Below are 23,294 nucleotides of genomic sequence, written 5' to 3' on the forward strand. Positions count from 1 at the left end.
TCTGGATGGCCCACTATGCCTCCCTTCGGTGTATGCCGGTAAAACCTCGGGTGTTAACGCAAGGCCAGACGTGCGTGCCCGGTGTCGTGGCTGACACTGAATCCAGCGGCTGGGACGGCCGCCGACTTTGCTCCGGCAAAGGATGGGTCAGCACATTCTGTGGTCAGCCTCTTCCAGTCATTCTTGTATACCCGGACGGCTGGGGGTCGTGGCGGACCCTTACTCTAGCGCCTTGGAGGGGCATGCGGGCGGTACTACTCGGCTGCCCACGTCAAAGGCCATCTCCGCGTACACCGTACTCTTCTTGCACCCGGCCAGTTGTCTCGCCGGGATCACCCACACGTGTGATGAACAACGATCCGACTGCTTTTTGTTTCTTTACGGTGGCAGCGTCGCAGGTAAGGGTCCTGCCTGCTCTCCGTCATACAAGCATTCTGGCGCTGCATGCCCCTACTGCGCCAGGACAGGCGCCTTAAATTTAATTTGCAGGGCCTACTGGCCTTAGCTGCTTCCATCTCGACCGCGTGTCGAGCCCAATCAATTTTTGTGCGCGGGCAGCGGGCGCGCCGTCGCGTCCTCGTTGTGCGCTTGACGGCGGTCGTCAGAAGGCATCCGGAAAAACATACTCACAACGGCGACAGCCAACCGCTTCAATCCGCAACATATACGTTCTTCTACGTTTTGCGTAGCCTAGCCTCAGTTCCTCCCTTCACCAGCCGGTACTAATCTGCCTGCTTTTTTGGTGCGCATCCCGCGGGGGCGGCCCTTCGGACTATTCGCGGTGCCGTAGGGCTGTGCAGCGGCCTCGCGGTCCTCCCTCGCGGTCAACAACGTGACGGTTTCATTGTTCTGTACAATGTTTGATCCGTATTGGCTAGCTTCTCAGCCCACAGTAGGCACGTACTTCACGCGTGCTTTTCCGATCACTTAACCGTGTGTCACCCTAGAGGTTCCGTGCTTCTTTCCATTCCTCTTTTGTTTTTGTTCTTTATTTTAATTCTATTGTAAAACAACGGTTGGATGGCGCGGCTTTCTGCCTCCCTTTAGTAGGCTATGGATGGGAGGGGCAGCTGCTGTTCTCCCGGCAAATACATGGCTGGGGCTTACAGCAGGTACCTAGCTCACTGTCTATAGGCTAGACTAATCCGCACCTCACATTCCCTCGGCAAATAAACCAGAAACGGCACAAACTCTGTACAGTAACTCGCACCCTGCTTTCTAGACCGTATTTGTGTGGATGGGAGGGGCAGCCATCCGCACCGAAAGGGACACCTATAACCCAGTGGCCCATTCCGCAGGCACCATTGTTCTTCTTTCATATTGGGTATAATCTCTTGCAATCATATTCAATTTCACATTACTATGCCTTGTATCATCATTGCTTCTTACTTTGCTTGTCTATCGCCTGTTCTCCTGGTCCATACTTGGACCAGTAGAATTACCTTTGACTCATCCTTTTTCAAGTTTGCAGTGTTTTCCTCAGCCCGGGCATCTCGCCTTTGCTGCATTCGGAAGTCCCCAGCCGAACCAAGCTTCCACCACATCGGGCACTTGGTCTCTGTTTCTCCTCATCCTAGTCACCATCTACACTTTTCTTGAATAAACGCTTTATGCGGGGTTTTCTGTCCTCGCTGAAGGAGTCTTAGGCCGTCTGCAGTTGCCGTGCCCACCATTTATTTTTCCAATTGGCTTTCACCTCCAAATCCATATCTTGGGTTGCCACCCCTCATTTTTTATTTTTAATTGGCTTTAAACCCGTTATTGCTCCTAGTAGGTACGGGTCTCCCCACTTTTCTTTAGTTTGTTTTTCTCTTCGGGGAACAGATGAAATCCGGGGCGGTACACCCGCCACATGGTAATTCAATAGCCCCAGCGCAAGGTCAGCCCAACAAACAAGGCGGAAACTTCAGTGCTGGATATTTTTGTTGTATGAAGGGGCTGAGGTAAACGCGACGACGGGTTCCAAAAAGGATTTTTGTATGGCGTTTTATTAGAGTGCGTGACCGGACTAAGGCGTTAAAAGCGCTGCCACGTCCAGTTCACCGTATATGGCTCACTAGAGGTCAACAGAAATAAAGTTTGTTTGGGCGGTACAGCCGCCACATGGTAATTCAATAGCCCCAGTGCAAGCTCAGCCCAAGAAACAAGGCGGAAACTTCAGTGCTGGATATTTTTATTGTATGAAGGGGCTGAGGTAGACGCGACGACGGGTTCCAAAAAGGATTTTTTTATGGCGTTTTATTAGAGTGCGTGACCGGACTAAGGCGTCAAAAGCGCTGCCACGTCCAGTTCACCGTATATAGCTCACTAGAGGCCAAAAGAAATAAACTTTACTGGGGCGGTACACCAGTAAAGTTTATTTCTTTACACGAGCGCTCGTGCAAGTGCCTGCCTGGCTGGCCGCTTCGGGCTCCGAGTTTTCGGCAATACCGTGAGTACTTTTCGTCCTACGGCTTATTCGCTTATCGTGGGTTGTGTCGGAACGCCCAGGGACCCCAGTCGACGCGCGGGAGCGGGATTAAACCGTCCCTTTGCCTTTATTTTTCGCCCGCATTCCCCGGCCGTAGGCGGGGAAGCCAATATGGCTGCCCCCAGGCGGGTATGAGCCCTTGTCGCGGCTGAAGCAGACGCGCGGGGGATCGCCCCAGGGTAACAGGCCACAGAGTGTCGGTAGCTCGCCGGGCTCGGGTACGAGTATCTTCTCGCAAGACGGTGATGAGCTGATAAATATGGTCGAGCAGGGTGTCGCAGTACCGAGGGGCGCGCCGGCAGGCGTCGACTTAGGAAACGAACACACTACCGGGGCTCCGATTCCAGCTAATTTAACAGCAAACCCGATCAACCCGACTGCCGATTTCAGGTTCACAGAGAAGTGGGATGCGATTGCCTCGCATCAGAGGCGTGTGGAAGAAATACTTTTTGACGACAAGACCAAAATTACTAATTTGGTTCGGGCTGAGATTATTACGGAGTTGAATGCCATTGTCAAGAACTGTGCAGATTTTCAGGCGGTGGCGGCACAGAGAGATGGCGAGATTCAAGAACTTCGCCGGCAGCTCGCCCAAGCCAGGCAGGAGGCCATGGAATCCCGGATCCAGGCGGCCGTTGCGGGTATGCCGGGGCCCGGCCGCTCGTACGCCGCAGCGGTGGCCGGCCGAGCCGATTGCCCGGCCTCGTCGGCGGGGGCGCCGGGGCCTGGGCATGCCTCGGGGACGTCTGATTGTACCGGGACTACGTCAAGTGTAACGACCTCTCGGCAATGGGTGCAGGGCCACGTGGCATTTTTGACTCCGGTAAGTCCCACCAACTCTCCTGCTAAGGATGTTCTGCGCCTGCTCAAGGCTAATATAGACCCTCGTAGTGCGGGACTCGGGGAATTAACTCTGCGCGAGACTCGTCTTGGAGTTACGGTTATCGCTCAAGAGCCTACTACTCTTGCTCGTTTACAAACGGCAGTTAATGGAAGTCCGATCACGCGTACAGCAATGACCATGCGTATCCCGGAGAAAAGGAAACCACATGTAAAGCTCACTGGCGTTGACCCTGAGGTTTCCTCCACGAACCTCATTGAGGCAATTAACGCCCGGAATCCCGGGTTTGATTTGGACACTGCCGCAAGCAAAGTTTTAGTCTCGTTTCAGGAACGTGGCGGCAATATGACACACATCGTTGAGGTCAACCCGGCAGACTTTCGTAAAGTCATGCAAAAAGACAGAATTTGTGTCGGGTGGACCGCAGCGCGTGCAGTTGAAGATCTTTATTTCTCGTTGTGCACGTTCTGCGCGTCGTATGGGCACACGCGCCGCTTCTGCCCCGTCAAAGACGACACGTCTAAGGCGACATGTACAAGGTGTGCCTGTAATCACCTGGCTGACACTTGTACTGTGCGCATGGGAGATGCGGCGGTGGCCTGTGCGGCGTGTAGGGCGACGGGAAGGGACTCGGCAGGCCACCCGGCGGGTGATATTCGTTGCCCGACGCGGGCTAAGCGGGTCGCACGGTTGAAAGCCTGTACGGACTATGGCAATTAGGTGGAGTGGGGCCCGCAGCGTTCCCCTCTTGGGGTTGGGGCGCTGCGGGCCCTCTGCACAGGAGTCGGGTCCAGTGGTGGGGTGCGCGCAGACGGCGCGGTCGCATGCGGCGGGGCGTCGTTTCGTGGGCACGGGGGTGTGTGGGCGCACGCCATTGGTAGGGGCGTTTGACTTTACTACCCATACTGTTAGCCGTCCCACTTCCGTACGACTTTTCCATGCCCACGAGCCATAATCTAAAATTCATTCAGGCTAATTTGGACCACGCAAAGGCGGCGACGTTGGTGCTGGTCCGCGCCATGCAGACGCAAGGCATCACATTTGCTGTCGTCTGCGATCCCTACATCAGGGCGGGTGCGATTCCGGGTATCCCGGCGAATTACCATCGTTTTGCTTCGCCCGACAGTCCCCGTGTAGTTATTTTCGGGGACGGATCGGGTTTCGATTGTTTTCCAGTCTTGACCAGCACCAACGTCGTTGCGGTCAAATTGTCCACGCCCCATATCACATTTCTCCTGCTCGGACTCTACGCGCCGCCGCATGTGGACATAGCCCCATTCCTGGATACCGTGTCGGATTGTCTAACACGCGCCCAGGAAGACAATGTTATAATAGCAGGTGACTTTAATGCCAAACATGTTAATTGGGGTCGTGGCGGCAGTGATGCCCGGGGTGCTGCGGTGATGCAGCTGATCTACGCTCATGACCTGCATATCTTAAACGATCCCGAGTCGGCAGCTACGTATGAAAATCACTATACCGAGAGCTGGATAGATATCACCTTGGCCAGTGCTGTTCTGGCCAACAGAGGGTACATGTGGATGGTATCGGAGGAGGAGACACTTTCCGAGCACCGCCACATAATCTTCTCGTTTGAGGGAACGCCGCTCCTGCTCAGAAAAAAGCTCACGTTCGCGGGCCGCTTACGCCTCACCCGCTGGCTAGTCAACGAGCCCTGGTTCGCGACAGTACAACAGCTACCGGTGCATACTGGCCAGGCCCTAGACCGTATCGTCCAGAAGTTCTACCTACTGTACAACCGCCATTACGAGCGAAACTTGCAGGAGCCGAAACGGGGGCCCCACAAAGCGAATGTTTGGTGGTCGCCGGAATTAACTGTCGAACGCAACCGTGTTCGCGCATTGCGCAGACGTTACCAAAAGACTCGCGACCCGTCCCTCCGCAATGCCTTCCGTCTGGTGTTCGTGCGTGCGCGCGTTTCATACAGGAAGTTAATTGAGGTAGCCAAATCTCAGGCACTCAAAAACTTCTGTACAGAAAGTTCGCGGAAAAGCATGTTCGGCGTAGCGTTCAAGTCGGCATTAGAAAAACTCCGCCACCCCATCGTGTTGCCGCCCTTGCGCTCGCCGACGGGTACCATGACCAAAGACGGCCAGGATTCCGCGGCGTTACTGCTCCGCACGCAGGTTGCCCGTGATGATTCGGCGCAAGATGCTGCTCTGCACAGGGACTTACGCGCGCTTGCAGGTGCCCCGGCTGTCGCAAGAAGGGACGACAAATTGTTCACCCTGTCTGAGGTAGAACATGCCCTACACATTGGCCGGACCGGATCGGCCCCGGGCCTTGACGGCATTACCCTTCCCATTCTCAAATTACTTTTTCACTACCACCCGGGTTTCTTTCTCTTTCTTTTCAATTCGGCATTAAAATTGGGGCATTTTCCAGAACAGTGGAAGAAGGGCAGGGTGGTTTTCATCCCTAAACCCGGGCGCCCTCAGGATTCTCCGGGCTCCTACAGGCTTATTGTCATGAATTCCTTATTTGGCAAAATTCTCGAAAGATTATTAAATTCCCGCTTTTATTACTTTCTTCACTCCTCTCATCTTATCCACGCCAATCAATTCGGTTTTACTCATGGAAGGAGTGCCGTCATGGCCTTGTACGAACTACGCCGCCGACTCCAGGTCTTGAAACAGTCCAAAACGCCGGCTATCCTGATCGCCATCGATTTTAAATGTGCCTTTGACTCCGTCTGGCACCCGCAGGTTCTCGCATACATGCAGCGCAACGGTTGCCCTCGTAACTTATTTAACCTACTCCGATCCTTCTTAACTGATCGCACGATTGTGTACCGTTCCCATTCGGGAGAGGTGTCGGCTACTCCTACGTTGGGGAGTCCACAGGGGTCCCCCATCAGCCCGCTTTTGTGGAATGTCGTGGTCCGCGGGCTCTTGGAGTTGGATCTCCCCGGGGATGCGTTCGCTCAGGCGTACGCTGACGATACCGTCATCGTCGTACCTGGCGTGAACCGAGCAGACATTGAACGAAAGGCGGCCCGGATTTTGGACCGCGTGCACGCTTGGTCTCAAGAGGTCCGGGTCGCTATTAATGTGGACAAATCCTTTTTTGTGGCGTTCCCTCACGGCACAGCTTCGGTTGCGGGGCAGGGGCTCAAAGTGTGTATGGGTGGGGGCCGCCTCCGAAAGAAGGACAGCTTGAAAATTCTTGGGGTAGTCTTTGATTCCAGATTAGGTTTCCAACCGCACGCGGACTACGTCAGGTAAAAATTGGAGCGAACCACTCACAAAATTTTAGCTTATCTTCGCCTCCACTATTCCCTTCGGCCGGGGACTCTCCAGAAGCTGTACCGTCAGGTCATTTTACCCATCATCACGTATGCTGCTCCGGTCTGGTGGTCGGACTGCCCCGATAGCCAGCTTCGGGACAAGGTGGAATCATTACACCGGGTTCCGCTGCTTGCTCTCACGGGAGCGTATCGTACTACGCGAACGGCGGCACTGCAGATCCTTGCCCGGGCGCCGCCTTTAACACTAGAATTGGACAGAACCCTGGCCGAGTTTCGATTATTTACATTACGACAGCCGATGTGTTTCGGACCTTTGTATTTTCACCCGGATAACATCGCATACGCCTATGATCGGTGGACCGATCACCCAGCCGATCATTTCAGGTTTCCGTTTACCGGCTCTCTCCCCACCAAGCCTTCAGTAAGTCCCTTAGCCCTGCATTGCACGTCTACACGGATGGCTCCTTTACACAGACCTCTGCGGGAGCCGCGTATGTAGTGATGAGCCCTCACAACCGCGTTCTTCACATAGGGAAATTGAGCATACGGGGAGCGAGCAGTGCTTACTGCGCAGAGGCGGTTGCCTTGCAAGAGGCATTTCACTACTTACTGTTCGTGCCGACATCGTTTACCGCAGTCAATGTATATTCTGATTGTCTCTCCCTTTTGTCGGCCATTTCTGCCTTCACTTCTACTGACATGCGGGTGGTGCAGCTTAAGCGTGCCCTCCGGAGTCTTTCAGCTCGCTTCTCCATTGCTCTGTATCATGTGCCAGGGCACCGTAACGTTTTGGGAAACGAGCTGGCAGATGATGCTGCCGCTAGTGCTGCACGTTACGGCCTCCCGCGCGTACTGCGCGCCTCCATCCGAGCCATTAAGACCCAATTCTACGCTCAGATGCACCGTGAGTGGGGCCTCAGGTGGCGGTCTGCCCATGGCGATACAGCTCTCATGCACTGGGTGCCCAGCGTCGTACAGATCCCTGCGTTCTTCCCGCCTTCCCGCTCTTTAGTTCACATTCTAACGGACCACGGCCGCTTCCCCTATTATTTGCACCGGTTTGGCCTTGCGCGCACCGCGCTCTGTCCGTGTGGCATGCTGGCCGAAACATTTCAGCATTACCTCACTGATTGTACGTTGACGAGGGAGCTGGCGGGCCACCTGGACGTTGCCTCCCGCGAGACCATTCGGGTTGCGGATTACCCGCTGCTGCTTCAAAGCGCCCGAAATCGCGCCATTCTTACCCGAATCGAACGCTTGGTGAGCTCGGCGGTGCCGGACAGCCCGCGGGACGTGCCTCCTGTCGATGCATGGTGAACGCATCGGGCACAGTGGCGTGGCCATGCACTCTCTGTTACGGCAAACCTTGTTGTACCGCTGGGCGTTCCAGCGACTGGGACAGCCGCTTGCTGCGGAGTGGCCGGTGTGGGCGCTGGGGCTGGCCCCTTATATCCAGCGACTTGGACCCCGGCACTCTTTATTCTCCGGACCCTTTCTGATGGTATTACCTATGCAGCGTCGGTTGGGGGTTCGTGGCTGACCCCACGCCCATGCACTCAGCTCCTCTACGGAGCTTCACCGAATGGTCACTTCGCTCAACGTACGAGAACGACCGGCATTGGAGCCGTGGCTGGCTCACCATGTCCAGCTACTAGGACCCCGGCGTTCTCGGTTTGGTTTGCGATTGACGCTTCTCGTCCATACTGTGGCTGCCGGGTAGTGCTCAGCAGGCTACTGCTCGCACTTTTGATCCACTGCATTCACAGCCCTTCTTGCCTGCCCTGGTTTGTGCGGCCGTTGGCGGCGCTTCCGCGGGCACCGGCTGCATGCGGTAGATACTTCCCCCTCTAGGATTCGACGCATCGGAGGCTCTGCCTCCGCGCGGTTGTCCGGGCGCCATGCACTTTCCAGGCTCTACTACTAACTTGTGTCCTGCTCTCCATGTTGTGGCCTGAACCCGGATGGTCTCGGTGACTTGGCGGTGTCCATTGGTTCTTCCGCAGTGCTCTGGGTTCTGTTTCCTGGCGTCCCGCTGCCGCGGTTCTGGCGGTGGTCCTCCTGCCAGCGCGGTGCGGACATGGGTGCGCGCAGGGAATCCAAACCTGTTACCCCTTCCGTGCACGTCCTTTTCAAACTCCACTCCTTTATTTCTTTTCCTTTTCTTTCTTTTGTCCTGCTCCCCCTATTCCTCAATTTAGCAGCGGCTGTACTTAGGCGCTGGCGCAGGCCTCTGCACGCCGCCTTCGTGTTTGTTCCCTGCTACTTATCCTTTTCCTTCTTTCTAATGTACCTTATATGTACATCTCCTGGTACAGGTACGTCAATGTCTCGGATGGAGGCTTAAGTAGCCCTAAGCGCTTGCTCATTGGGGTTTGGTGACGATGGCTGCCCGGGGACTTGTGCTGCCCGGGCAGTCACTGTCACCACTTCTAATCAATGTTCTTAAGTCTCTTTCAGCTTTTCACGTACCGGCTCTGGTGCTCCCCGGCTGACCAAGGAACTTGACCGGGGTCTTCATCATCCCTGTCATCTTCACTTTTACTTTCAGGGGCACTCAGCATGCCGATCATCATCATTATCTTTCTCTGGAGACATCAATAAACACTCTACGCGAGGCCCTTGTGCCCTCGCTGACCTCGCCTTGGGATACTAGCTGTTACCGTGCCCTCCCTTTCTTTTTCCAATTGGCTTTTCTATCCAAATTTCCGCTTTGGGCTATTGCGCCTCTTCATTTATTTTTGGTTGGTTTAAGCCTGTTATTGCGTTAGTAGGAACGGGCTTTTCCCTCCTTTCATTTATTTTCTTTTATTTCATTTGAGGGAGCAGACTTCGAAAAGGGGCGGTACACCCGCCACATGGTAATTCAATAGCCCCAGCGCAAGCTCAGCCCAACAAACAGGGCGGAAACTTCAGTGCTGGATATTTTTATTGTATGAAGGGGCTGAAGTGAAGGCGAGGACGGGTTCCAAAAAAACATTTTTTTATGGCATTTTATTAGAGTGCGTGACCGGACTAAGGCGTCAAAAGCGCTGCCACATCCAGTTCACCGTATATGGCTCACTGGAGGCCAAAAGAAATAAAGTTTACTGGGGCGGTACACCCGCCACATGGTAATTCTATAGCGCCAGCGCAAGCTCAGCCCAACAAACAAGGTGGAAACTTCAGTCCTGGATATTTTTCTTGCTTGAAGGGGCAGAGGTAAACGCGACGACGGGTTCCAAAAAGGATTTTTTGTAAGGCGTTTTATTAGAGCGCGTGACCGTACGAATGTGTCAAGCAGGCTGTCGCGTCCAGTGGTGGCCATTGGTGGAGATGCCAGCTCCTCCCGCCTGTCTGCGGGTCCCTTGAATGCTGCAGAAACTTAGTTAAGGAATGGTCTGAGTAGTTGAGGAGAGCATGGAGAAAGCAGCACACGGGGCCACTTCACCTCTGGATTTAAGGCCCGTCAGGCGGGCCGTCAAGGATCGGTACGCCGTCGTTTAGTATTTGATGTGTAGAGTATAAATCTAAATGCCAAGTTAATAAACCCGGTTATTCGAATGGCACTTCTCGTCGTCTTCGTAGCTGCGGACCTGGACTTGCCCCTGCCGCAGCTCATCCTCCCATTGCCGTCTCCCTAGTGAGCTGATGCGTCTGAAGACTAATAGCTGCGTCACTTCGCTACAGCGCAATGGTCGTAATAGTGCTGCACGTCCTTACACATTTCTCCGCAGGGGCATCTCTGGTCCGGCGCAATGCAGAATCGGTGAAAATAGTACGGAAAACGGCTGTGTGGTGTAATGAGAGACGTCAATTGCCGCGGCGGCGGGATGTCGCGCGGTATGTTCGCGACGTCAAGCACCCACATGTACAGCTCGGTGTCCATATGATCTTCGCGCCACGCAATAGCCCAGCGCACGCGCAAAACCACTGTAGACGCGGTGACCACTACCCTGAACGACCGGTGCGACCGTCCGTCAATATCTGACGTCCACGCGGTGTTTGCTGCCATATCCGCCAGCTGATTGCCGAAGATGCCTCTGTGAGCAGACGCGTGATACAGATGTACGGTGTTCGACTTTTGCAGCCGAGCCAGCGTTTCCTTTACCTTCGCGATTCGTGTGTCACCGGTATCCCCGTGCGAAACTGCGGTGAGCAGCGATAAGCTGTCTGGATAAATAAACACTAGCAGCGCGCACTCATGCGTGCTCAGGTAGTTGAGGGCTCCATTGATGGCCACGACCTCGTAGCAATGTGCGCTCGAGGCCATCGTCAACCTTAACTTCCACACCGCATCAATTGTTCCTACCGGCTTCATTACGATAAATGCACAACGCGCGGACGTCGACGTAAACGATACGTCTGTGAAGACGTGCGTTCTCGCTTCCGACAACCCCGTTTCCTTCGGGCACGTCGACTCTCCTCAACATAAAACCGCGTGCCTCCGAAGGGTGAGCCTTCCATGCGTCGTCTGGATAAAGCGTCTCGTCGGGTGTGAATGTGTGTGCTTAGCACGTCACCAATCTTCTCATCTGGAACAGCGCGAACTCCGCATTGAACCTGTCCAGCTCCATCCAGCCCGATGGCAGGCTGCTACATCCGAAAAGCATAACACAGCGACCGTAACCAAGTCAGATAACAGCAAAATTAAACAGCAATCAATCGCCGCATAGGGTTCAGAAAATACATTATACATTCGCTACGAACCATATGGCAACAGTGAGCATTCACGTACACGGGTCTCTTAAAATACATTCAGCCGCCTAATTACAGGCATAATGCTTGCCTTCGTCGCATGCGGTTGCCTGGTAACGAGCAGCAACCAGCAGTACAAACAGATTGCACAGAGTGTCCCACCTCTTTGCAGCGACAGTCGCCGTTAAATGAGCAACTTGAATTAAGAAGCAATAGGGTGACGCAGGCATTTGCTGCCGCAGCCTACACAGCGACTTGGACTACCCGGCATTTTAGCGGACTCCTTTCTAACCTGCACACTGCTTTCATCATCATCATCAGCCTGGTTACTGGTCCCACTTTGTCTCAATATGGACAAGTCGCTTTCGTGGGCGTCAACTTCGGCAGCCATTTTTGCGGGCCTTTCCACCCATACGACTATCAACACAATTCGAACCATATAAGCACATATGCTGGTCTCCATTTTGAGCAAATCATGGTCGAGGTAGGCAACAAGCACAATTTACCCATGGCTGCAGTAGGAAAGAACGAACGGGGAGCACCAGTCACGGTGTGTGTATACTGGGAGTCTGTGTCGCTGCGCGGACTGCAGGAGCAAACGTTTACCTCGAGAGACTGCTTACCAATGCAACTGACCAGGCCCCCGCATCCGAGAAACGTAACCCGGCTACCACAACCAAGTGGGGCAGCAAAACCAGATTCTGCAGTCGATCACTTCAGTGTAGCTTGAGCTAAGATCCAGGCTATTGAGGAAGAAGAGGAATCATCAACGAGACTAGGAATATGGAAAATGAGAAAGCTTGCATTCAAGAGAGAAGCCACTGTGCTCTGGAAGCATTGAAGGCTAATAACATCAAGTAAAATAATTCATAGCACACGATGCGTAGGTTAATGCGAGACACATGCCGATGCTGCATCAGCTATTTCAGGAGAGGAATTGTGCATGACAACATACACTACAAGATACTACTACAGATACGTTAGGCTACTAGATAGTGACTGGTATCAAGTGTCAGCGAAGAATCGGTTGACCTTTACATTTGGATGAGGATCAATGATCTCTAACGACAATGGGCAATGAAAAACCTTGAATTTATAGAAGGAAAATTACACTTCGCAGAAATCGAATTGTCATGGCCAGGGAGCTGATTAAAGGCAAACTGACGGCTCTTTTGGCCAGAGTCGTCCGTGCTTGGGCAGAAGTTGCAGGTGCATCTGAAGACGATGAATTTCTAGAAAGTCCCTTCTGAGTTACCTGGATGACTCAGCCAAATGTCCGTGCTGGTGGAATGATGGCTGAAGCTCTTTTCATTCTTGACACAGTCCTCTGCAGACTTGATATCTCATACGAATTCTTCTGCATGCGCTTCTTTGTTTGTGGTGTGAAAGCCTTGAAAATTCGGCTACAGCCCCTTCCTGTTGGTGTAGATAGGATCCTGTGATGACCAACATGTGCTTGGCATAGACTCTGTTAGGGAAGAGCAGTGGCACATGAGATACAGCACAAATTAGCCAAACTCATGTATAGCTTTCATTGATTACGAGAAAGCGTTTGATTCAGTCGAAACCTCGAGCTTGGAAAGAAGAATGATAGGTGTAACGTTAAGGGATAAGAAAAGGGCAGATTGGGTGAGGGAACAAACGCGAGTTAATGATATCTTAGTTGAAATCAAGAAAAAGAAATGGGCGTGGGCAGGACACGTAATGAGGAGGGAAGATAACCGATGGTCATTAAGAGTTACCGAATGGATTCCAAGGGAAGGGAAGCGTAGCAGAGGGTGCCAGAAAGTTAGCTGGGCGGATGAGATTAAGTTAGCAGGGACAACATGGTCACAATTAGTACATGACTGGGGTAGTTGGCGAAGTATGGGAGAGGCCTTTGCCCTGCAGTGGGCCTAACCAGCCTGATGATGATGATGATGATGTGTTTATTTTATGTTCGAACCAATTATACTGAACCATGAATCTGAACAAACATTCATATCTGCTGCAAACAAATGAAATGTATCTCAAGACTAGCAAGCCAATACAACATAAATCAAGCATATTGATTTCTGAACCACGTGTTGTGTACCTTGTAGGAGCAGCCAACGTCTACACAATGGCCTTGTTGGAGCAGGCAGCAGCTTCTGTTTAGTGCGTGGGGTGTGTTGCTTTATACTGGTGCCGTCCTCATTACTGCATGCCTGGAACAGAAATATTGACTGAATCAGAAATTGAAAAAGCACAATTTTGCCATATGAAATGCAAGAAAGTGTGACATATGTTGTAGTGGTTTGCGACAACAGAACACATGCGAATGTACACTGTCTATTCTAGGGTGCTAAAGAGGCATGTTAAATATTGCTGTTGTCCATAAAAATGATGTCTGACTAATTACGATGCGTGGTAACACCTTAAGTACTTATTATAAGGATCACAAATGTGAACAATTGTGCGTTCATTTATACACTAGAAGAGATCAGACTGCTGCTTCTACAAGCATATGCATGAGTCATGAAGCTATTCAAACTAATGCATTACTTTCCTGTACGAACGTGATGCAGCACTTCACTACTGCAAAAATAAAGGTCCTACGGTAAACCGAACTGAACAGCAAGAACGTTTGGAACCAACAAATACAAAATATGGGTGAATTATCATGCTTGCAACTGTTCAGTACTTTAAATTTTGTACTTTCAGTTCATTTTACCAAAGCATTATTCCGTTTTGTGGACGAAAGAAGTTGCCGTCGGATTCGAAAGATAGCTTTATATAGATATTGATAAGGCTACTAGATGAAAAATGAGACGCGCGTTCCGATGTCGCTCTTTCTTTCCTGATTTTGTCTGTATAACGACAGCCTCGCAAGCAAAGGTTTAGATAGAAAACAGCAACTGAGGATCCTGACTGCCCATACGTAATGCAGGATCTAGTTCGTTAACTTGTCCTCGCCTGCTAGCTAATGAGACGGGTATTATATAATGATTAAAGCAGCGGTGTTAAACGACTCACCGTTATTGCCGTTGCCAGCCGCAGCAGATTCCAGCTCCCGTTTCGATGCAAACTTGTTCCGAATGGCTGACGACCGAAACCGAACTTTCGGTCTTACATGTCCACTTGCAAACACGTCACTTCACCCCAAGGTAAATAAGGCGAGACATCGAAGCGCAATAATCTAGTTTTAGCAACAAAGAAGCAACCAGTGAGTGTACGAACGAATGAATCCGTTCCGCCGTGTACTCAAAACCGGTAAAAATATTTAATTCAGGCCAGAGGTCACGTGAAAGATCGATGATGCTGAACGCTATTTGCGTCTATAATGTCAGATAAACAATATTCTTACTAACAAACAGTACAATGTCTAATTAGCAATGATAATTTTGCCCTATTTATTATGTAATAAAAATGCTTCGGTAAATGTAAGAGAAAGTTTGTAAAATGAAATCGCGCTTATTACGGTGCCTCTAGCGGGAAATGTTGGAACTAACATAAGCATCCCGAAGTGATTCTACTGTGCTCGCTTTGTTAGCAGCGGCGTGCGGTCGATTTTTTCGCCTTCTGTGGCTATTTGTTGTGTGCGGGGCCTGCAATCCCTTAACGCCAGCGAGGGGAAACGCAGCAGGCATACTTACAGCGTTTGGCGCAGAGTGGCACCCTGACGTAAACGATTCGGAACAGAAACTGGAAGCAGACACAGGATATTACATCACCTCTCCATTGAATGAAAATGCGCCACTCGCTCTCCCCGCAACAAAAGCAAGTCATAAGTTACAGAACAGAGAAGTCTAAGCATTACACAATGAAGATTTCCCAGTGTATGTTATGGAAACGTCATCATTTATCATTATGCAATGAATAGGATTTTCTACTAGTATCAGTTATGGACATGTATCATCTGCACATTTTAGTTGGCAATTGCCAAATGTAAAATAATCGCAGTGGAAATGCTGCTCACTACATGCCATGTTATTAATTAAACTGAGTTGACTAAAGAGCACATGTTAGCACTTTAACACGCAAGTTTGGTGATGACATCTTTATAGAATAGAAAATTCAGGTACATGTAACTATCACATAGTCTTGTTTTTCTAGGCGGACATATTTGGCATCCCCATTTTACGAGCAACACACAACATCACTGAAAATGAACGATAGCACTACAGTTCTAGATACCCGTCTTGGGAAGACAACGACGAGATGCACACTTGCCTACACAGATCACACATGATAGTGTTCACCGAGGGCAAGTAGAAAATGCGAACGTGCGTGTATTTCCTGGGACAGCACTGATGGGTGGCTCATTCGCTCTGAGCCTGACTCGAGACAGCCTTGTGGCTGTCATGGATTGAAGATTGTTCGTATAAAGCACTTTACACTCCAAGACACTGCAGGAGCTAAGCAATATGCAAGATGCTTTTTGGCATAAGAAGACAAATTCGTATAACAGTCAGTACCGTGGTGATGATGCACGTGCTGCACGTTTACGCTAGAAGAAATGTATCCGCTATACCAGTAGGAACTGGAAGAAAAGGTGGGAAGCATCACCAGGAAATGGGTAGTCACTGGATTGACTCCTCTCAGTTAAGGTTTCAAGGCAATCCTATCGCTCAGGGCATTTCACAAGTTTCGACGAATTTCAACGTTTGCTATTTTCAAGATTGAATGTATTGCGACCTACCTTACAGTAAATCTTAAATGAACCTGAGTACTTAGGACCAGACGTTCTCGAGTTACGTACTCGGACATCTTCTGGACAAAATTGAGGGCATTTTGTTGCGCGACGACGGTCCACGTACGTCTGAACATTTTTGGCGTATGAGCCGAATTCGCATGCAACCACTTTCTTAATAGTCTGGAAGGTGTATTCAGTGTCCTGATCATAGACAAAAGGTTGTCTTTGCTTTAGCAGTTTTCTAAGCGGTTATACCATTTCAGCCTACTGCGAGATCAGTTTAGCATAGTACCGCGTGAGACCAAGAAATGAATGCAGTGACTTCTTGTCAGTTGGCGGCGGTGCACCAACAATTGACTTAACTTCGTTTTCCAGCGGCGAAATTCAGTTTGCACTGAAGCTATGTCCAAGAAAAGTGAGCTCTGGGACACTGTATACACACTTTGCTTTTAGCTATGCCAGCAGCTGAGATTCAGAAATGCGCAGTTCGCAGATTTTCATCATGATCAGCTTGTGTGCGGCGCCGAATCAAAACATCACTTAGACAGCACAAGGTACCTGGACAGTCTTTTAAAACAGATGCCATTATCTGCTGAACAGCGGAAGGCACAGATGCCAATCCGAAAACCACACGCTTAAAGCGAAAGAGACCGTCATGAGTGATGAATGTAGTAAGCTAACGGCTTTTCTCGTAAAATAAAATTGATAAGCGGACTGTAAGTTCAACTTACTGAAGACAGTAGCGTCAGCAGGTCGATGCAACCGTTCGTCAGCCCTCGGTAATGGAGAAGGCGCCAGTGACGATAGCGTTGTTGGGTTCTCTAAGATCGGCGCAAGTTCAAATGGTATTGTCCTTCCGAACCATGACGAGCGGAGAAATCCACTCAGACACCCATACTCGTTCGATGATGTCAGCTGATTCCAGCCGTTGCAGTTGAGCGGAGACTTCCTCACGGAGAACCAAGGGTAGAGGACCCAGTTTCATTGAGACTGGTTGCACTGAAGCTCGAAGATGAACGTCGTGAATAAAGCCCATTACAAGTCCCAATTGTCCTGAGAACAGATGGGCGAACTCTGTTGAAGCGTTGTGCGGAGGAGACGAAAGCTGAACGCTTGGGTCAGCTGTAACTCCTGATATTTGTTGACGTGTGAGCCAAGATCCTTGAATGTCAATGCCCAAAGCTTGAATGGCGTCTAAGCCCAGAAGAGAGGAGCCTTGGTTAGTGACGTGAAATGTCAGTACTGCAGCCTTGTTGCGGTAATTGACGAGCACAGAGAAATATGCTGAATGCAAAATTTCTTGTTGCAAATAATTCTTCAGTCTAAGACTCGAAGGAGATAAGGAAAAAAAAAATGGCTGTGGCTTAGCTAAGGTTAAGCCCAGGATGCGAAGCATACTAGCCTTTATTTTAACGCGACAGCGTTAAGGAGCTCGTGTCGCAGAAAAGCCGGTGTCGTCGGCGTCGGCTCAGGCGTGCGGCGCTTGCTCAGGCGCACATTTCGTTGTCGCGCCGAACGCTGCGTTGCTCGACGCGCACCGCGTCCGATGCGGGGCGCGACGCCGCGAGCGACGGCGGGAGTTGGAGCGCCGGTTCTCCTCTGTCGTGACGTCACGGTGTCACGTGATTTCATGGTCACCGCCGCGCCTGAGGAGCTGGGTTGAGCCCTCGTAATATGCTTCGCATAAAAAAGAACCTTTAAATGTTCTTCGTACAGAGAGCTGTTCTTCAGCGACACCGTAACTCCTGTATCCACGAGCAATTTGAGTGTAGTACTCACAATGAGGACTTCGGCGCAAACTGTTGCCGGACGGAAATTCGGTGCTTGAATTGCAAGCACAGACATGACTGTAGTGGGCGTTTATGTATCGGCGAGAGCGGAAACAAGCTGCGTTCGAGCAGGAGACTGTCGGTGTGTTCGGTTCCTCGAACAGCAAACTGGAGCGTAATGTCCCACTTTTCCGCACGCACGGCAGGTAACGTACTTGGCCGGACAGCCTGGATCGGATGCGATGTAGTGAGGTGAACCACATCCGTAACAATGGACTGCGATGTCTCGACTGGCTTCGCGGAGTTCGGGCCGGGAGCCATGTTCGCCGGCCTCCCCAGGTTGCGTCGTTCCGCCATGCCCTCGAGCGCCGTCTTGAAGCTGCCGGGTCGAGGGAGAAGGATGGCGGGGACCGCCATCTTGCGCGCCCGGGTGAGGAAGGTGATGGCTGTCGTCGCCATCTTGGCGTTGCGTCAAGACGCGTTGGACAGATGAGTTGTTGAACAGTTGAAATTCCTTGAGGACTTACTCCACGCTTAGTCCAATTTCCTCGTCTTTCTTCAGCGTGCGGAACGATCCTTCGTGCAGCATAGTTTCTCGTATTCTTGCTGATGCAACGCCATGCAAGATATGGTGGCGAAGGGACTCGTCGTGCCAAGCTATGAACGCACAAGCAGGCGCTTGCCTTTGTAACGCGGTGACGAAGTCCTGAAGGGTTCCCCCGGGTTGTTGCTTTCTATCCCTGAATGTAGTACGTTGCACCAGGGGATTGGTGCTTTCCTCATAATGCCGGTAGAAGAGGCGAAGAATTTCTTCGAAAGTTGCAGTTGTCAGGTCCGTTTGCGACGACAGGTCGTAGTAGAGAAGCTGGCCCTCGAAGCCTAAGTTACTGAGTAAAATGGCTTTCTTCCTCTCGTCTTGTAGTACCTCACATCCGGTCGCCTGGAGAAACTTGCGAAAAGAACTTTTCCACGTGAGCCACGGTACCGAAAGAGTACCGGGTAGCGCAAGCAAAGGTGGTATGGGGGCGTTCAAACGTCATGCCGCCACAGAGCACAAAGGCGGGGAAGTTGCTGCGGACAGAGAAGCACACGTAGTTGCCGCGTCTTGCATGTCTGAAGCAGGAATAGAACGGCAGAGGCAATAAGCACAAGAACAGCTCACCTCGTCGACAGTTTGTAGTGCGCGAATAGAGACGGAACGCGCTGCGCAGCTGGACGTTGCACAAGTAAAACGCTAGCCGCGTGCGGGCTGGAACCGGCGTCTGCGGCAGCAAAACGGCATGGCAGCGTTGATCCTCGTCGCCAGTTTGTAGTAGCTTCGACGAGGCAGCTGGACGCGGGACCTACGGCGTGAGGCCGCACGGCCTGGTCGCGAGACGCGGCCAAAGAGCCGGACTTCTCGAGTCGGCGATCAGGCAAAGAACGCGTTTACTCCAGCGAGCCCAAACGCAGCAGGTATGGTTACAACGTTTGGCGCTGAGTGGCGCCCTGACGTAAACGATGCGAAACCCAAATCGGAAGCCGGCAAAAGATAATACTGGGACCTAATTCGACGCGCGGGGCAGGGCCAAAAAGGGGTATTTTCTTTTTTGCGAGCCCTTGTTGCGGGCGGTGACGGCGCCTCACGCCGCCATGGCTCATACCCTTTGAGCTGGCCATGCCCAACACAAGCAAGGTGAGTAACATCTCGCCGTCCTCGACGGAGAACGCGAGCACGGGTGTGTCGCCGAAATTGCATTTTCCGATGACGGCGACGACATCCGCGTCGCGGCGGCGTTGCAGGTGGAGTCGGAGGCAGCGGACAAGTCGGCGTGTGGCAGATGGTGAGAGGTCGACGCGATGTCCTCGGTCCAGGTGGCCGCTCCCGCGCTTGCGTGAGACCCCCGTTTGCGAGTCCAGGCGCGACTGTGCGAGATCGAGGGTGATATCTATCAGTACTGTTCCAACGCCGCTATCAAGGTGCCCGTCGGCATGCGCAACTTCACTGCAGTCGCTTCGACGGGCGGCCGGGCGCGGGACCCACGGCATGAGGCCAAACGGCCCGGAGCGAGGCGTCGCAACCCGGACTGCTTGTGTCGGGGACCAGACCAAGAAATGACTTTATCCCAAGGAGAGAAAACGCATCAGGTCTACTTACAGCGTTTGGTCATATAGAAAAGAGATTTAACAAGAACGGACACTACCATAGAGCGCAGCGGCCGAATGGACTGTAGCGCACCAAGCGGATGGGATTTAGCACATTCTGGTTTCGGTTTTGAGCGCGCGCGTTTTGAAAGCCAGCTGGTAAACGCCGCGTCAGCTGCACTGATCGACGCGGCATTTTTTTTTTTTCGCTTCTGCTACTGAACCACGCACGGCCTTGGCTCGGAATCATTTTGTTATTTAGTAAATATGATTGCAAACGATCTTGACAGGCCTCCACCGAATCTGTGCCCCGTGCAATTTCATAAGGTAAACGCAAGGCACCTTCTGAAATGATGAAACGTTTATTTTGCTCAATATATTGCTCGTTCCGGGCTTTTTGTGCATTCATCCAAAGTTGTGGCGCCAGGTAAGCAGAAGTCGTCGCCGTACGAAGCTCCATCGGATGCTACCAGCTGAATAAAGGTAAATTACAAGCATGTATCATTTTGGTATATTGACCCAAAAGGAATATTGCGTATAGAGGCGAAACGTGCGTAAGTGGTGGATGGGCGGCATTACACATAAATTCACTTTTAAATACATCTCGTACCAAATAGACTCCTCCCAAACAACGCCATAAAATACGAAGAAAACATCTGATTATCAAGCATCCCTCCCTTCCCGGGCATTATTTCGTGCGTATTAAGAGCGCAAATATACGGGTGACTGCGCGTTTCTAGAACAACTTGCCCTTAGTCGACGTGATGGTACGCCAAACAGACAGAGGGGACCACAAGACTGGTTCTCAGCCAGACCATGTTACATGCTCGCAGTATGCCTTCTAGTGGCACTTAAGACAAATTCGTGTGCGGAAAGCCTATTTTCAGTCGCTCAGAAGACAGACTGTCGAATTCCTGGTTTTTGAGCTCGTTGGCGTTATGTTTTACGCGTCCTGCCAGCGCAGCAACGCACTCCCATGTTATCACTCTTGACGATCGCTCGTCACGTTTTCGACAAGCGTGGGTATCGGAAAAAGGTATACATGTGTTCTTGGAGGGCATAAAAGGCGTCACAAACTTGTCCCACTAAAATTCAGCACAGGCCAAACTAACTGTCACCACGGCCGGCTTGCTTCTTTTCTAACTGCTTCACAGCCCCAGGCGCGCCAAGCATGCCTTGGGCATGCTTGGCGCGCCTTCTCAGACCCCCAATTTTGGGGGTCTGAGAAGGCGTCACGAACTTGTCCCAGTAAGATTCAGTACACGCGAAACCGTCACCACGGTCAAGCTGTATTTTGCTAACCGGGTCACATAGCCCGGTGCGGCAAGCCTGCCCAAAAACTACCGAAATATGTCACAATAATGTTTGGGCTCACATAAAACACCGCAGATTTCCAAGTACGGGTCATTAAACAGTTTTAGAATAGCGTTTGTCCCCTTACGTACGTTAATCGTATAAGCAGCTTTGCGGGACATTACGGTGTGTCCTTTGAAGTCTTAGTTTACTTTACGGAAACCGAAACTTCAAAAAAAAGAAAACTCGTTATAAAACAGGGCGCCGTCTGGTGCCTCGTGCCAAACGTATCAAGCCAAGATGGTCCATTAGCAACCATCCTGCTGTTGCTATATGGACACGTCTCGTTAGGCGTACGGGCGCCAGAATCGCCGAAAGATCTCAGAAAATGGACGTGCTATGCGCTCATAACTAACCTTTCAGGTGAGTTTACAGAAAGCGAAAGCTCATTACAATAGTTACTGGCGATCAACGCGAGTGAGAGCGTAGCCATAACGAGTATTCACGCTGAAGCGGGAGCCATCAGTGCCGCCATGTTCAACAACGCTATTTCTTAGCGTCCGTAAACATTACGGACGTTAAACTCGCCAAATAACGCACGTTGTCATAGCGCGTTAACTGCAGAATCCCAATAACGTTTCGAGCATGCTCAGTGAGGATGACGCTATCTGTTTGCGTACTTAATGGTTTTACGTTCTGTTACAAACGCAAAACTAAAACTGTCTTTTAACTCAATTTAACTGCGCCGGTACGGCCGAGCAGTTTCTCGCTAACTGCGTCACCAGTCTCGGTTTTCTGCCGTAAGCCTAAATTTGCTTGAAATGCGTGGAAGACTGTCAAGCAAAATTTCTCACCTTGCCGTAGTCCAATAGTGCATGTGGTGCCGTGTCGAAATGCAGAAGGAACGCAAGAAAACGCGGGGAGGCCAACAAACGGGCTACAGCCAAAACAGACGGGTCGCCGAACAGATGAACTCATGCGCAGCCGGCCTCGCTCGTTTCGATGACACGTCTGGCGCATTACGCGTCATATGGCGTGTCTGTCGTGCCGCTAGCTTGTTGCTAGGTAACGCAAGAAAAATATATCGCGAAATTTCTTTTCTGCGCAAAACCTTTAGCTTTAGTGCGAAAGAATAAAAAAAAGTTATCGTAGTCTGTAAGTTCATATCACATTATTCTTTTCCGATGCTCGTGTCAACTAACGAATGGATTAACACTATAGGCATGACGTTTTTCCTGTTGCCAGTTGTCGCCGAGTGTCCCCTCTTGTTGAATTTCCCGCTCTATGGTTGCGCTGCGCCATCCTCTCCGCGTTCCTCCTCATTGCTCTTCTCTCTCGCCGCTTATTTCATCCCCCTTCCTTGCGCACCGCGTTGGTCGCTCTCACCTTTCGCTGTGCTCGTTGGCCCGGTTACACCGGGAACGCCAACGCTCGACGCAGGAACGGGCGCTCATAGCTGCGCTCAACAAATGATGACTACTGTTAAGACGCGCACTGCTGTCGACGAGGCACACTTCCTCCGGTAGGGCACCTATCATAATTTCTCCTCGATGCGTTAAAACCAAGCACTATAGGAGACTCTTTGAGCTTCCCACGTTCACAAGCCTCCTATATAAATTGCATGTTCCGTTTCGGTGTAGCACTGGTACCTCCTTTTTAATCGGTATTGATCGAAATGCCATATTTTAGTTCCGAAGTAATCGGGAAGTTTGATTCATTTGTGAAATTTTCTTATTAAAGAAAGCTATTCCCCTGGAAACACTAGTGGCACACTTTCTCCAGTTTCGCTAAAGAGAGGTGCGAACAGATGACATTTATCGAACTTTATGATAGTGGCACACAAATGCGTGTGTCACGTACTAAACGCTCATACCTTGTGCAGTGATGGTGACGATGAAAATCACGGAGCAGAAATAGGAGACAACAGCGAAGGAGAACATTGCGGCGAACATCCAATAGGAGCATAGATCAGTTCTGCAACAAAAATTATTTTAACATGGAATTAGAATGATGCGAAAGAAACACTTATGCCCGGTTCAGAAAGGCGAGTCAGGAAGCGCTAGGCATCAGTTAGAATATTCACACAAGTGTTGCATAAAGGAATAAATGCTGATTTAACTTTTAAGGCATATCTCACGGCTCATTGATATTAAAACTTCTTGCAGCCATCAAGCGGACTAGTTACTCCGGTGCCTAACAGT

General features: G+C 51.1%; 1 long non-coding RNA gene across 1 annotated transcript; it reads right to left on the reverse strand.

Annotated features, from left to right (window-relative positions):
* Nucleotides 1-9,825: 9,825 nt before the first annotated feature.
* LOC135908021 (uncharacterized) lies at nt 9,826-22,082 on the reverse strand. Its single transcript, XR_010566169.1, has 3 exons — nt 21,948-22,082; nt 13,328-14,916; nt 9,826-12,721 (listed from the first exon to the last, which is right to left on the reverse strand). It is a non-coding gene; the product is annotated as an uncharacterized lncRNA (long non-coding RNA).
* Nucleotides 22,083-23,294: the final 1,212 nt, after the last annotated feature.

Source organism: Dermacentor albipictus, chromosome 10, assembly GCF_038994185.2.
Source record: "Dermacentor albipictus isolate Rhodes 1998 colony chromosome 10, USDA_Dalb.pri_finalv2, whole genome shotgun sequence".
Lineage (NCBI taxonomy): Eukaryota > Metazoa > Arthropoda > Arachnida > Ixodida > Ixodidae > Dermacentor > Dermacentor albipictus.